Here is a 15,440-nt window from a genome sequence, read left to right on the forward strand (position 1 = left end):
AAAGGCAGGGGTCAGTGTCAATGCGGTGGGAAAGCTCTGCTAAGTTTACCCTCCGGGCACAAGTCTACTTCTCCTTATCAGTAGTTTGTCATGTTGAATTTGCCGTTTTGCCAAAGACAGCAGCAGAAAGTGAGTTTCTGAGGGGTAAGGTGGTAGAAGAATACAGAGACAGGAAACCCACAGCTAGCATTTGTCTCATTAAAATCTGTCAAAGCCAGAGGAACAGAAGGCAGCAAAGAGCCAAAATCAGATGTCACTAGCTCTCAGAATATGTTGACATGTGGGAGAGCAAACTGTAGCGACAATGTGCCCTTCAGCTGCCGTGGCTCTCGGCTGGTAATAATAAAGCCCTTTGCAGGCTGCAGTGGGGAGGCAGACAGCAGTCTCACGCTCGAGGACAGTTACAGCTGATGGGCTGCAGGACCCTTGCAATGACTTATTGCCTTTAAAGAAACACTTTGTCTTGGCAAGATCGGCTTAGGAAAACCAGTGTGATTTTATTTGTGGATATAGGCTCATCATGATGTGTTCAAATCATCACCTTTTTACCTGTACCTTTAAGACTGAAAATATTTAAGCTTATATTAAAGGAATAAATAGAATCTTATCAATCCAAATTCTTGCATATTGGATGCTGTCAAAGGTAGAGTAACTCTTAGAATGGATGAAGTAGAATAATGGCTTGCTTAAAGGTAGTGTGATAGAGTGGGAAAAGCAGGGACTCTGAAGGCCTACAGATAGGGGTTCAAATTCTGGCTCTCCACTTACTGAGGATGTCTGCTTGGGCAATATATGTAATTTCTTTGTAACTCAGCTTCCCTCATCTTCAAAGGAAGGGTGCTTATTTCTTGCTTTTAGAGTTATTCTGAGTATTTGTTGAAATCACACATTGTATACCATATATGGCATAATGCATGCATGCTTGGTGGTATACAACTCTTTGCGACCCCATGGACTGTAGCCTGCCAGGTTCCTCTGTCCACATGATTTTCAGGCAAGAATAGTGGAGTGGGTTGCCATGTACTCCTCCAGGGGATTCTCCCAGCCCAGGGATCGAATTTGTGTCTCCTGCATGGGCAGGCAGATTCTTTACCATTGAGGTACCTGGGAAGCCCATATGGCATAATAGGCACTCAATAAATACTAGTTTTCTTGTCTTGCATATTTTACCTTTATTTTAGAATATATTTAATTAATTTATTATTCACTTGAGCTACTACAGGTTAGAATTTGGTTCCCCAGCCTTACGTTGTAGGTTCCAAACACATCACACACTTCCTCTCAAGACTTGGTCAGATTGCATAACCAGCGACGACACCTCTTCCTGAAGTCCTGCTCCTCAGGAAAGAGGGTCATTTGTACCTCTTTAGCTGCTCTGATCTGAGTCTTTAGAGTAGGAATTGTTCTGTTGCTTCAGAGAAGACAAAGTAGCTCCTTGGGGAGAAATAATTTATAGAAAGGAAATGAATATTTCCTTCTAAAGACGGTGAGCAGAGAAATAGGTGAAGTAAATACAGTACCAGCAGAACTTTTGGTGACTATTTTAGAAGCCAGGAAATAAAGTTTGATAAGGTATTTTTTTAAGTTTATATAAAAAGTCTTATGAAAATAAAGAACAAATACACACATATATTTGACGAAAGGCCCATATTATGAAGAATAAGTGAAAAAACTAAAGCACTTCAAAGAAATGAGTAAAAATAAATACCAGTTCGTCTAATATTTTCTATGGAGACATACAGTAGAAATAACTAGGCTCAAAACTATAAATTTTTGTGAATCAATGAATTTTTTAAGTAGTAAATTTATTTCTTTCAAGTGACTATACATTTTTCTTTGTTCTCTGGAGCTACTGCATGAAATTCTTTTAGCACCAAAAGTTGAAATTCTGGGCCCTTAGAGCAAAAATATCAAAATGATTCCTTTTCCCCTTGATAAATATGATTTATTGTTGCCACATGCAATAACCAGATCAAACTAGTAGAGGCAAAAACATTTAAAACCCAGATCAAATTGCGTAAACAAGAAAGGGAATGTAAGGTTGATGGGAGGTCCCTCGGGAGTGACAGAGGAGTGGAACAGGCAGGCTATGGCAGGGCAGACCTGCCCCCTGGCCTTGGGGGCCACCGTAGCTCAAGATGTAGACGATCCCTGGTTGAAGTTCTCCGTCTCCGATGTTTCTCTGTTTACTCGCTGCCTTGTTTCTCACTTACTGTGTGTCCGTCAAAGGATGGGAAATATGGCTGCTCCAGCCCTTTGGAGCCTCATAGCCCATAGCTCCCACCACTGAATGGGGATGTCTACGCCCCTCCAGGTCTAGCTGAAGAAATTCAGAAGGGCAATTCTGATTGGACAGCTTGAGTCACCAGCCCTACCCATTCTGACCCTGCTGCTGCTAAGTCGCTTCAGTCCTGTCCGACTCTGTGCGCCCCCATAGACGGCAACCCACCAGGCTCCCCCGTCCCTGGGATTCTCAAGGCAAGAACGCTGGAGTGGGTTGCCATTTCCTTCTCCAATTAGGCTCAGGCAATTGTGATGAGACCAAGAAATTCAACAGCAACTCCTACATGGATGATAATGGTTCTGGGCAGGAGGACTCACAAATTTATGGTCTAGATAGCAATAGTTCCTTCTAAGTGTCATACTCCTTACATGAATTATAATTTTGCTTCTTTTCTGAGTATCCGATTGTTGGGTGCTTGAAGGTACAGTATAGTAGAGCAAATCTACCTGTGTTTGAACCTTAGCTCTTTGACATACCAGAGGTGTGACCTTGAGCAAGTTGCTAATCTTGGTCCTCAGTTTTCCTATTTACAAAATGGGGATAATGATAGTCCCTACTTCATGAGGTTTAGGCGAGTATTATATGAGTTAATGCATCTAAAGTACTCTTAGAAGAGTGCCTAGCACACAGTGTTAGTTGCTCGGTCATGTCCAACACTTTGCAACCGTATGGACTGTAGCCCGACAGGCTCCTCTGTCCTTGGGATTCTCCAGGCAAGAATACTGGAGTGGGTTGCCATTTCCTTCTCCAGGAGATATTCCCAACCCAGTTGGGAAGTCCGTGTTGTAGGCGGATTCTTTACTGTCTGAGCCACCAGGGAAACCCACCTAGTACATAGATAAATAATTGCTACTGTTAAAGCACACAAGGGGAGAAAAACACATGAGGAACAATAAATAGTAGGGAAATTCTCTCTACTTTTCCCTGCTTCACCATCCTCCCCACACACCTCCCACTGTAAGTAACTATTAAAAGTTGACTGTATATTTTCCAGAACTTTAAGTGTTACATTATTAAGTGTGTATTTACAGATTTTGCAAGTTGGTTTTTCATCTTTCAATTTCAGTATGTTATAGATCAAGACTAGCCATTTTCTCAAACTAGTGAGAGAAGAATAGACATGGAGATGGATGTTTATATTCAAAATAGACCTAAGAGTCATAGTCATCAATATCAACTAACTCTCTCCTTTGTATCGCTGGCTGAATTCCTGGAAATAAAATTTATGCATGTCCAACAGTGTCTATGGCTGGCATTTTTCATCTGCAAGATAGTACACTGTGTTCCCAAGACACTGCTGTTTCCAGATCCTTCCAGAGTTTATTTCTAGTGGGGGAGATTACACGAAGTTATTTTAATGACTGTTCTTGCAAGAGCTTTCTTACTACTCTCCCAAACCTTTGCTGACCTCTCTTTTTATACTTAAAATTTCAGTTAGAATGGTCTCTGATTGATCCTCAGGCTCTTGGGTTCTTTCTCTGTGGTTTGATTTACCATCTGACTCACCTAACTAAAATTGCAGCTAGAAGTTTGTAAATCATAAATCACTTAACTTTAACTTAAAATTAATTAAATCAGAAGACATCACTTTACTCAGAAAAATGGCTTATTTGGAGAAGAATAGAAGTCTTGTTGGAGGCTTCCCTGGTGGCCCAGATGATAAAGAATTTGCCTGCAATAAGGAGACCCAGGTTCGATCCTGTGTAGGAATGATCCCGTGGAGAAGGGAATGGCTACTCACTCCAGTATTCTTGTCTGGAGAATTGATGAACAGAAGAGCCTGGTGGGCTACAGTCCATGGGACTGCAAAGAATCAGACACAACTGAGTGAGTAACACAGAAGGCTCCTTACTCCATTTTTAAGCTGCTTATTTGATCACCTGACCCACCTGAGCTTCACTGAGGCTTTACTCTAGAGGGAAAAGATTTTACTGAAGTGCCTTTAAGGTAAGAACAAAAATGTCCCTAGTGCCATGTTGCTTCATGGAAGCATGCAACTTGTCAAGTCCTCTCGGCTTTTCATGCTCAATGGGCCCTCACTTTCTGCCCTTCCAAATCCTCCATGTCAAATCCCCTTTAGGATTGCTTTATAATGTTGTGTAGCCATCACTCTGCATATAAGTTAAATAAGCAGGTTGACAATATGCAGCCTTAACATACTCCTTTCCCAATTTGGAACCAGTTTGTCATTCCACATCCAATTCTAACTGTTGCTTCTTGACCTGCATATAGATTTCGCAGGAGGGAGGTCAGGTAGTCTGGTATTCCCATCTCTTTAAGAATTTTCCACAGTTTGTTGTGATCCACACAATCAAAGGCTTTGGCGTAGTCAATAAAGCAGTTCAGTTCAGTCGCTCAGTTGTGTCCAACTCTTTGTGACCCCATGGACTGCAGCATGCCAGGCTTCCCTGTCCATCACCAACTCCCAGAGTTCACTCAAACTTATGTCCATTGAGTTAGTGATGCCATCCAACCATTTCATTCTCTGTCATCCCCTTCTCCTCCAGCCTTCAAACTTTCCCAGCATCAGGGTCTTTTCCAATGAACTGGTTCTTCGCATCGGGTGGCCAAAGTACTGGAATTTCAGCTTCAGCATCAGTCCTTCCAAAGAACACCCAGGACTGATCTCCTTTAGAATGGACTGGTTGGATCTCCTTGGAGTCCAAGGGACTCTCAAGAGTCTTCTCCAACACCACAGTTCAAAAGCATCAATTCTTCGGTGCTCAGCTTTATTTATGGTCCAACTCTCACATCCATACATGACTACTGGAAAAACCATAGCTTTGACTAGATGGGCCTTTGTTGACAAAGTAATGTCTCTGCTTTTTAATATACTGTCTGGGTTATTCATAGCTTTCCTTCCAAGGAACAAGTGTCTTTTAATTTCATGGCTGCAGTCACCATCTGCAGTGATTCTGGAGCCCCCAAAAATAAAGTCTGCCACTGTTTCCACTGTTTCCCCATCTATTTGCCATGAAGTGATGGGGCTGGATACCATGATTTTAATTTTCTGAACATTGAGTTTTAAGCCAACTTTTTTACTCTCCTCTTTCACTTTCATCAAGAGTCTCTTTGGTTCTTCTTCACTTTCTGCCATAAGGGTGGGGTCATCTGCATATCTGAGATTATTGATATTTCTCCTGGCAATCTTGATTCCAGCTTGTGCTTCTTCCAGCCCAGTAGATGTTTTTCTGGAACTCTTTTGTTTTTTCGAAGATCCAATAGATGTTGGAAATTTGATCTCTGCGAAATACCAGGGTAGATGAAGCACAAGCTGGAATCATGATTGCCAGGAAAAATATCAGTAACCTCAGATATAACCGAAATCTGGACAGGGAGGCCTGGCATGCTGCAGTTCATGGGGTCACAAAGAGTTGGACACCACTGAGCGACTGAACTGAACTGATAACCAAAATACAGTTCTCAAATTCAGGAAGATTGACACTCATACAGTGCTTTATTCTACTGAACATATGCCAATTTTGTTCCAGTACTGTCCTCCATAGTGTTTTTTTCTCCTCCAGTCTGGAATCTCATATGTGGTTTATAAATATATATTGCTTATTCTTTTATTCTCTGGCTTGCCTATATTAAATAGATATCTGTTGACATCAACCTCTTACCTATACAGTAATAAATTGATATTATTTGACTTTACCATTTCTCTTTCCTTTTTCATTTTCCTTTTTTGGTGGGAGGTGGTTAATATTCTTTATACTTTGTCAGAATACAAGATGTTTAAATACTATTTTTCAACCCATGTCCCTACCATTTACTTTAGTTCTAACTCTACAATGAAATACATGCTTCATCAGTACTTTTCCAAAGTTTTTCATTTATCTCCTGATTAAAGAATAGTTTGTTCTTCAGTACATCCAAGAGAGTAAAAGTTGGTTCTTGGGGCTCGGGTGAAAATTTCTTAGATATATAATCTTGAAAAAAACAAAACAAAACAATGATACATAAACAGATATACAGTGTATGTGAGATGTTAACATTTCATGATTGTGGGTGTGTGTGTGCAGGCATAACTTAAAAGACTCCTTTGGGGGCAATAATGGGAAATAAAAAGTTAAGAAACATTGCTCTAGTAGATTCTTTAGAAATGACTCATGTGTATATTTCCTGAGTTACTGATGTTCAAAAATTTTTTTCTATAATTTTTAGTTGAAGCAAAACTTGGATAGGCATAAAATTCTTGACTTGCACTTTCTCCTCAGAATTTCTTGAAAATTCAACTTCACTATGGATGTATTTTTAAAATAGATCTTGTAAACTCTGGTATCAGATTAAGGACTTTTTGGTCCTTATAGGTAATTTGTTCATTTGCCTGAAGTTCCTGGTGATTTTTTTCTTTGTTTTTTAAAGGTTAGGTCTAGTGGTTGGTCAGAATAGTTCTATCTCAGTTTTTCCCAACATAAGGTAGGCCTTTGCAACATATAGAGTCAAATGCTCTTTTATTTCTGGAACATTTTACTTGGTTATAGTTTAAATATTCACTTCCATGATACAGCATTTTTTCCAGTATTTTTCCTTAACATATACTTGATGTATATTATATGTTACAGTTGTACAATATATTGATTTACAGTTTTAAAGGTTATACTCCATTTATAATTATTACCAAATATTGGCTATTTTCCCTGTATTTTAGAGTATGTATTAATCCTCTGCCCCTATATTGCCCCTCCCCTCTTCAATCTGACCTCTCCCCACTGGTAATCACTAGTTTGTTCTCCATATCTGTGAATCTGCTTGTTTTGTTATATTCACTATGTTTTTTTTATTTTTCCTTTTTTGTATTTTTTAGATTTCACAAACAAGCAATATCATACAGGATTTGTCTTTCTCTGTCTGATTCATTTCACTTGGAAGGCATAATGCCTTCCCAGACCACCCAGCTGCAAATGACAGAATTTCATTCTTCTTTATGTCTGAGTAGTATCCCATCGTGTGTGTGTTGTGTGTGTGTATTCACATTTTCTTTATCCATTAATCTGTTGATAGACACAAGTTGCTTTCATAACGTGGCAATTGTAAATAACACTGCTAAGAACATCAGGGTGCAGGTGTCTTTTTGAGTTAATGTTTTTGGTTTTATCAGATGTGAATCCAGGAGTAGAATTGCTGGCTCATACGGTAGTTCTGTTTTAAGTTTTGGAGAAACCTCCATGGTGTTTTCCACAGCGGCTGCACCAGTTTACATCCCCACTAACCGTGTGCAAACGTGCCATCATTTTGTTTTCCAGTTACATACATGTTGGACAGTTTTTGCCTTCTTTACTCTTGTCATCGTTCTCTCTTTTCTCATTTTCATTCTCTTACTTGTTTCCCAGACTTTTCTCAATATCTTTTATTAAATTTTCATTTACATCTAGTCTCCCTTGTGAAACTAGTAATTTATTCAGTATTTCATAATTTTTTTCCTTAAATTTCTTTCCTGAGTTCCAGCAATTCATTATTTTTAGTTTTAAAATTTCTGATTCTAGACATTAAAACATCTCCCTAAATGATCGCTCAAGGATTTTTCATTTACTTTGAGGGTTATTGTTTTTTCTTCCTATGTTTCATGGGACAGAATTTTCAACTGAGAGTCAGTTTTTGTTTTCTTATGTTATCCTTGGAGGATCTTTGCATTAATCTGGATTGCTTTTTAGATTTCATTTCTAGGTATTTTGTGGTCATGTTTTCTAGTTTCAAAAGTGCCCTCCTTAGTATCATGTAGTGAAATTTCTGTAAGGTATGATGATGATGGTGGTAAGGGTAGGAAGAATGATTACAGTATCTTATTTACCTAATTTCTGTAGAATCTTAATTTTTATTTCTCCTTTCTATTTCTTTCTCTTCACTGTTACATCTCCAAAGGTCACCTTATTTTCTATGTTTATCTGATTCTCCCTTCAAAGGAATGCTTCTCTGAAGTTGCCCTCCCCAACACCTTTTACTTTCAAGTCCTTTTCACGTAGTTGTGAAATACCAAGACACATCTTTTAGCAATTAATGATCATTTTATCTTTTTGAGAGTGATTGTTTTTCTGTCTTTCATCCCAGGTACTCTACTCTCTTCACCCCTTCTCATGGAGTCTCTCAAGCCACCTCATTCTATTCTCTGCATTCGAAATATGTAGTAAAAGTGGAGCTCCGAGGAAATTTGAAAATTGGTATTATTTATTATGGGTAATTTGAAGTGTGTAGCATTTTCAGATAATGATAAATGTAGATTATGTGAAGTTTTATTTATTCCCTCTTGTTGATCTTATAGTTTTGTATGGAGATTTGATCCCACTGGTAATAATTCTCCTGAATAGAAAATATTTTCAGTTTAACAGTTATTGTGTTTTCTATTTTTCCTAGGTCTTGACCCTAGTTATTTATCAAAATAATGAGGACTTAGTTGATGACCAACAAATGAATTGATCTAAGAAAATTATAATCATGTTTTTAAATCATTTTTATTGTCTTACTGCTTTGGATACAAGTAATAGTGGCTTTAACAGACACCCTAGTCTCAGAACCAATCACTTCTCATGACATCTGCTCTTAACTGGAAAAGCAATTGCAATTTTGATTTTGATGAATCAAAACATTTCCCTCCTTTACCTTGGTCTTGGATCTTTGTGCTATTGACTTTGGGAACTGTTGGTTGATATGCTGCAATGCTGAACAATAGTTCCCTTTAAAAAGAAATACTTTTCTTGTTATGAGTACTAAGAGAATAGTACAAGGGTGCAAGATTTTAACACACAGGTAAACTCTGGACATTGGGGGAGCAGTTAGTAGATAGAAGAGCAAAGGCAGGATTCAATATGAACAGGAAAGGGAAAGAAAACTATATGATGTCACTGTCTAGCAAAAGGAAGTTTCCTTTCTTCTGTATTACTGGATAGAATTCAGCAACATATGTGCCTTGAGTGGAGTACTGATGAGTGAAAGATCTCTTATGGTCTATGGCTTCCAAGAAGACAGTAATAGAGACATCACAAAGAAGAGCCAGTAGAGAAGTGGGATTGGCTCTAGTGGACTAGAGAGATAAGGACTTCACTGAAAAGGAGCTGAAGGGAATTCTCCTGGGTCATTTCATAGATTCATTGTGTGATATGGAGTCTTGGGAAGCTGTGTGGTTAAGAGAGGCTTAACAGAATCAGTGCTTTCCAAGGCCTTTCGTGTCTTCTCTGGTGAAGGTTTATGGTGTCAAGGTTTGTGAGACAAATTTGGTTTGCTTAATTAGATCTCTAGGAATACTTAGGGTCTCTGCATTTTGCCCAAGTAATGTTTGACATGGATATCATACAATATTTTCTGTTAATTACATTTCACAACATAACACTGTGGTAAGAGTTCTTGTATTTTATAAAATCTCAGGAGTAATGAAGAGGGAGGATGTACCATGCAGCAATTTTTCATAAGCTAATTACCTTAGGGAATTCGGGAATGTTTGTGCAGATGAGTGCACTATACAGGTAATAAGCTCTTATAAAAGATGAAGTGCTCCAATTACAAAGCAATTATTATAATGCATGACAATTTTAAATTGCTCTTCTTATTTTGTGTTGCATTTAGTTTTTATTTGAAAGTAAAACAAAACAGATAAAAATTTGTCGCCCATTTTTAGTTTCACTGTTTAATTATTCTTAACCCCTTCCAGACAGACAGCTTTTGATTTCAAATAATATTCAGAAATCATTTTTATTTGTTTAAAAATTAAACTGTTGTGAATGTATACTCACCTTTGGTGTTTGAAATTATGTTCATGGCATCTGAGTAAGTTAATAGAAGCTACTTTAATATGCACTATATTTTTGTCTAACTTCTATTTTTGCTTAGTTTTCTTTCAGTGCTTGATGAATAAATGTTCGTCATTTATTGTGGGATTTCAAAAGTGTTTGTGAAATATTGCTTTCAAACTTTGCAGAAAAAAAGGTAAACGGTCATAGAAACCACGTATTCTTGGCTTTTGGGGGTTTTGTTGTTGTTATCACAATTCCTGTAATAGCATCTGAAACCAAAAAGGAAAGTTCACAAAAATCCAAAGGACAAGAAATAAACACTATCTTTTGTAATTGTGAGATTATCTTATTCTGTAATTTCAGCCAAGGAACAAATATTTTGGAAAGAGCAAGGAGAAAAATAAAATAAAATAGAGGCGAGTATTAGGAGTGTTTGCTCTGTATGTGTGTGTGTGTGTTCCTTCTGTGTTGTAATGCCTACTGTTGATTCTCTATACAACAGCTAACTGCTACCCTGTTTTTTTCCTGCAGGTAGAGACCACAGCCCACATCAGAAACGGAAAATGCAGATACTTGCTTTCCTACCTTTCTTGATGGAGGTGGTCATTTACCAAGTGGTGACCATTGAATATACAGAGGAGTTTGTTGGGGAATTTCTGTGAAATACGTTTCTCTCTGATAAAGATGGAGAGACATATGGGGAGAAATCCTTTGCTACTCTGGCTTTCTTTGCCCACCTCCATTATGACTCTTTCCTACTTTCTAGGAGGTTGTACAGGGCTTCCCTGGTGGCTCAGATGGGAAAGAATCTGCCTGTAATGCAGGAGACCTGGGTTCAATCCCTGGGTCAGGAAGATCCCCTGGAGAAGGGAGTGGCTACCCACTCCAGAATTCTTGCCTGGAGAATTCCATGAACAGAGGAGCCTGGTGGGCTACAGTCCATGGGGTCTGCAAAGAGTATAGGGATATGATATTTGGAATGGTCACGGTCATATTGCAGTTATGCAGGGAGTCATGGCACTCAGGAGGTGGCAGAGAGAAACCTACCGGTAAGAATCTGAATCTTTGTTGTTATTGAGTCATTAACCTTGAGACCACTTTACCTCTAGCCTTCTGTTATTCAAATCACTTTGAGTGACACATCCTATTACATACAGTCAAACACATTTTGATTAAGTAGGGTATCCAATTTTTCACATTAAACAACACTAACTTGGCAAAAAAGTTAACATGATTTTAGCTGCATCATAGGTAACTTTGTTATCTAACAGAACTATAGGATCACAACTCTTTTGTTCTGGGCTGAAGACGTGTGAATTTCTCGACAGTCATCCTAATTCCAGGATCCTGTTCCCAACACCCCTTCTCTGCTGCATTCCTTTCATCCTCAGTGTAAAGTCTTTAATCATTTCTAATTTGTTTTTTACCTACCCTGGATTCTCTACTCCTTTGCCATCTCTTCCACCAACATGAAGTACTCCATGGGAACTGGAGTTCTCTGCCTAAAACCACACAGTGCTGTCTGTATTTAGTATAACTTCCTTACTTACCACTTTCCAATGTGCTCACTTTCTGCGTAGGCATCACATAGTTTGATTTCATCGTTTTAATATGCACACAGAACTGGTTTAGGATCTAAATTTTCAGATAGGTGGGATCGTGTGTGTTTTCCCTCATGTGTTACAGCATTTGGTATATAGAGTAACCATATACACTGGAGCTAATCAAGCGCGTGGAATGGAATAGCCACACTTAAAACTCTCCCCTAAAACCTGGAGCGTAGGTTTGCATGGTTTCTGTCTAACAACCTGCAAACGGCTGCTTAATAAACTAGTCTACTGATCACTCTGTGTTTGTTGATTCTTCACTCTTTCCTTTCTGGTCAAAAATATTTATTAAAATGTTTAATATATGCTTACACAAGAAATTTGGAAACTGCAAAGAGGAAAAACCAGAAACCAGCCAACTCCCTACAATCTGAAATGATGTTCAACTTTTTGCGTTTTGCTTTCCAATAATTTTTTTTCTTCATATAGATTCAAGTGGGATTTTGCTTGTTGGTTTATTTGCAACCATTGGCCAGGCAAAATGAAGGTGGTAGGAGAATCTGAAGGGATGTCTGTTATTAGGAAAGAGTCCCTGAAAATTTCTCCTGAGTCCCTATTCATCACAGACAAGTAAGTATTATAGTATGATTGCTGATTATATCCAAGATATCCTTTAGTTCTCAAAATTTAACAAAATTACGAAGCAATGTTATAATTCATAATTTAAGGATGAGGTGCCTAGGTCAGGGAAATTAAGGCATCTGCCTGAGGTAAAGCAGCTTGCTAAGTCCTAAAGCTGGGAATGAAGCCCGTGTCTGACTTGACTTCCAGGCAGGTGTTCTTTTTTTACCCCGCTACCAAACATCAGAAACAGCAGGCAGTTGTTTGTTGTTTGGTTCCAATTCTTTTATTTTGTAAAGGAGGAGGCGACCAAGCAGAATGCTCTAGAAACGAGTACTCTTGTTCGCTCTTTCTGGGTTCTTGTTAAGCTGTTTCGGCTAGTCTTTGTTCTCTTTTGGCCCCTTTCTACCATATCATCCATGTGTGTTTGTTGAGCCCTGATTCAAACGAGCAGGGCCAAGGATAATACTTGGCACCATACCAATCACTCCAAATGGTGGACACCAACCATTGCTGAGATTCTAAATTCTAAGAGGCACATTCCTTGATGAAAGATGGTCTCTGATTTAAGTTTCCCCAACTCAGGTGCCATCTCAAACAGCAAGACCATGCTTGGCATTCCATCCACCTTTTAAAGAGGGTGAATTTTTCAGGGCAGAGCAAAGAGGGGAGATTCTAGAGCCTAAAGCTGACAGAGGACAGCCAAGATCAGTTTCGTTTGGTGTGTGTTTGTTTTCTTAAGCCCGAGCCGTAGTCAAAACTGGACACAGCTGTCCTTTCTCAAGGAGATTTCACTCCCAGACTGAGTGTTTGGATTTCAGCTCATTGTTTAATAGTTCTAGAATTCAAATGGTCACCTTGAGGCAGGAAGGTTAGCACTCCATTAAGATGGATGGGGAAGGTTCACACCTCTCACTTTTATTTTATTTCTTTGCTTTTGTTTCCGTTTGCCTGCAAACTCAGCAAAGCTGAAGCCCATTCACTACACAGGCTGTTTTTATACCCACTGGGCTGAAAAGTTGATTTACAGAAGAACTTGGATTTTCCAGGAAAAGGAAAAATCCACAGAGGGTTTTAAAATCTGCAAAATATGACAGGATTATCAGAGGAATAAGAAATCTTATGCTAGATCCTTTGGTTCTTAAATCAATCCCCAGTGAGGGTTTAAAGCCCATGCACTTCTTAGATGGTTCTTCTGGACCTTCCTATAAATGTTCTTCATATAATATCTGCTAAGAGGGAGAGCTAAAACCCGCAGCATTAATGTGAAGTGCTGGTCAGTGCATTTTTGTTCCGTTAGCTTTTGCAGATGTTGATTGAAAGGCAAAGGAAGGGAGTTAACGTTTGCTGAGAGCCCATTGTGTGAAAGCACCAGAGCACCCTCTCTCTGATGGAGAAACATAACATGATTTCCTCTCATACAAGTCAGTCTCTGAGAAGGGTTGTAGTAGAGATTCATGCAATAGAACCATGGAGAAAGGGACAAGTTCATTCTGATTGGAGCAATTTAGAAAAGCTCCTCAAAGGTCAAATTCAAAACCAATTTGGAATCTGGCAGGAAAAGCTTGACTGCGTGGAGGAGTCCATTTAGTAAAGAACTCGAGCTGAAGCAGAGTATGTATTATCGAGAACTGACAGCAGACAGCTCCTCGCAGTTGCCTGCAGTGAACATGGCAGAAACAGCCTAGATGTTTCCCAACCTCTTTCCCTCTTCCTGAATGCACAAGGAGACTACATTCCCAGCCTTCCCTGTGGTCACATGGGTTACGCGATTGTCCTCTGACAATGGAATGAAGGTAGGGTGTATGCCATTTCCTCCTAACCAGCTCTCTTTGTTTTATGGCTAGCTGAATGCAGTGGATCCACCATGGAAGCCCTGGAAGACGGTGGTCCCATGAAATGGCAGAAACTGGGTGCTGGCATTATCAGACAGAGGCTGCCCTCAAATACTTGATCAGACTGTCAAGTGAGCAGGAAGTACATTAAGCCCCTGAGCTTTGCTGTTACAGTGTGCATGCATGCTCAGTCGCTCAGTCATGTCCAACTCTTTACAGCCCTATGGACTGTAGCCTGCCAGGCTCCTCTGTCTTGCCTGGAGACCAAAAAGTTTGAAAAATTGTAAAAGATCTTGATGTATAGGAAAGTGGCTTTCCAGAAAGGTTCTAGAAGTTTATTTTCCAAGCAGCAGATAATGAAATGACTTTTAACACTTTCATCTGCATTGAACAGTATCACTTAAAATTATCTATACTTTTCATGGTTTTCTCTGCAGTCAAAAAGACTCAAGGATAATAAATTCATGATGTATTTGGTAGCTGATTTTTAGTTGGCAAAGTGACTGGCTCCTTCTGAAATGGGCTTAAATGTTTCATTTTAAGAAGTCATAGGTGTTCTCTAATCATAATGTACAACAAGCTGACTTCATTTAGTACAGGCTGGGCTAAACCATGATAACAAATCACCATCAAATCTCAGTGGCTTAATACAACAGAACTTTACTTCTTGTTCTAAAGGCCAGTAGTTGGTACTTTGCCATTTATAACTGCTTTAAACTTGATAAGGGAATCTGGTAAGTCATGTATTTGCTCTTTCATTTTTCACCTGGGGGGCACCTGTCACTTCCTCCCATAGCTCCTTGGCCAGATTAAGCCATGTGATCACACTGACTACAGAGGTGTGGGAAAGGATGATGTTATTATCTTTGTGCCCAGGTACAAATCAGGGAATAGTTCATGGACAACAATACTGACTATCATACCTAGTTGACCTTAACCTTTGAGGAAGGGGCTGCATCTTTTAATAACTCCTGGAAGTGTCCTTTGGCACTCTCTTCCCTTCTGAGGTTCTCAGACAGGGGTCAACAAGGTTTGGGCCTTGGACCTAATGTGTCATGTTTTTGCACAGTCTGCAAGTTAAAAATTGCTGTTATATTTTTACAGGGTTGGAAAAAAAGCCAAAGAAAAATAATATTGTTTAATACATGAAGATTATGTGAAATTCAAATACATGTCTAAATAAAGTTTTATTGAAACACAACCCTACTTGTTGATGTACTATTTATGACTGTTTTTGTGTTACGGTGGCAAAATTGAGGAGTTGTAACAGAAACTGTTTACTATCTGGACTTTTACAGAAAAAGTTGGCTAATCTCTGATCTTAGACATGGCACTAAAGAAAACAATGGTCATTTCAAGATGAAAAATATCACCTCTTGGAAAGTGATTATTTACTAACTGTTTCAAATTCAGCTCATTGAATTCA

The 15,440-nt window shown here is 39.0% G+C and overlaps 1 long non-coding RNA gene across 1 annotated transcript in view; it reads left to right on the plus strand.

Annotated features, from left to right (window-relative positions):
- LOC132345934 (uncharacterized) overlaps positions 1-15,215 on the plus strand; it is a 120,015-nt gene extending 104,800 nt beyond the window's left edge. Inside the window, exon 2 of the long non-coding RNA XR_009495525.1 lies at positions 10,109-15,215. This is a non-coding gene — a long non-coding RNA (uncharacterized lncRNA). The remainder of the gene's footprint in view (positions 1-10,108) is intronic.
- Positions 15,216-15,440: the final 225 nt, after the last annotated feature.

This window comes from Bos taurus, chromosome 8 (assembly GCF_002263795.3).
Source record: "Bos taurus isolate L1 Dominette 01449 registration number 42190680 breed Hereford chromosome 8, ARS-UCD2.0, whole genome shotgun sequence".
Lineage (NCBI taxonomy): Eukaryota > Metazoa > Chordata > Mammalia > Artiodactyla > Bovidae > Bos > Bos taurus.